Source organism: Schistocerca nitens, chromosome 2 (assembly GCF_023898315.1).
Source record: "Schistocerca nitens isolate TAMUIC-IGC-003100 chromosome 2, iqSchNite1.1, whole genome shotgun sequence".
NCBI lineage: Eukaryota > Metazoa > Arthropoda > Insecta > Orthoptera > Acrididae > Schistocerca > Schistocerca nitens.
In genome coordinates, this window is record NC_064615.1 from 131751026 (window position 1) to 131752100 (window position 1075).

Here is a 1075-nt window from a genome sequence, read left to right on the forward strand (position 1 = left end):
TACGAAATAGTGTCGTCAACGTCGTGTTAAGCCACAGTCTTCCTTCATCAACTGTTATTGTAATGATTTATGTTGTCATTGTTAGTGGTGCATCTTCACAGGGATTTTCGATAATCTTCGATACTTACATCATGTCGATACAGATGGTTTTAAAATCGATGCCAAGTATCGGTACTGAAGTCCTTGCAACGTCGTAACATCGATGATAAGGACAAAATATTGACATCAGATGCTGGTAACAGTAGGAGACTACAAGTTATGATAGTATATAATTTATTCATCATTTAAACGATAAATTTTTTGAAGATATCTCACAATGACAATCAGTGAAGTGGTTAAAAGAGCAGAATAGCATTTGCAAGAAAAGTCATGTATTGTCTTTTGCCAACACGCCGAATTGAGTAACAAAAGGATCAATTGAATATACATTACTGAAAAATGGCATGGGTTGATTAATGCTGTGAAAAGGATTGTTATGTGGTTTGAGCAAAGTGTACCAGCAAGTGATGAGATAAGAAAAAAACAGACCCCGAAGTGTTTTAAAAGTATCCTCTAGATGGATTTAATCGACGTATATGAGTGAAAGATTATTATAACTAAGTCCATTGATTAATAATATCATTAATGGTCATACTAGTGCACCATGTATGCTAGCAGCTGTAGCTATTATAGATCAGGCAGATGCTGTGACATATTGCGCCTATGTGAGTGACTACTTGGGCAGTCTGCATACGAAAGCACATTCTAAACAGTAAAATACTCCCAGTAACTAGTATGTTGAATAATACGAGATATAATATATGTAATGAACATATACAAGACGTAAAAGAGGCTCTCCAACACAGATTGATGAAACTCTTCAACAAATGGCTGGAACTTGGAAGAATTCCGGCCCAATGGAGACACTCGATAATAAAAGTTCCCTTCAAAGGTAGAGGAGACAAAACGGACACACAAAAGAGGCATAGTCCTAGAAAAAACTCACTTCAAGATTTTTTCAAAGATAATCACACAAAAAATCACAGCCACCTCCCAGAAACACAAATGGCCTTCAGATCTGGAAGATCAACACTTA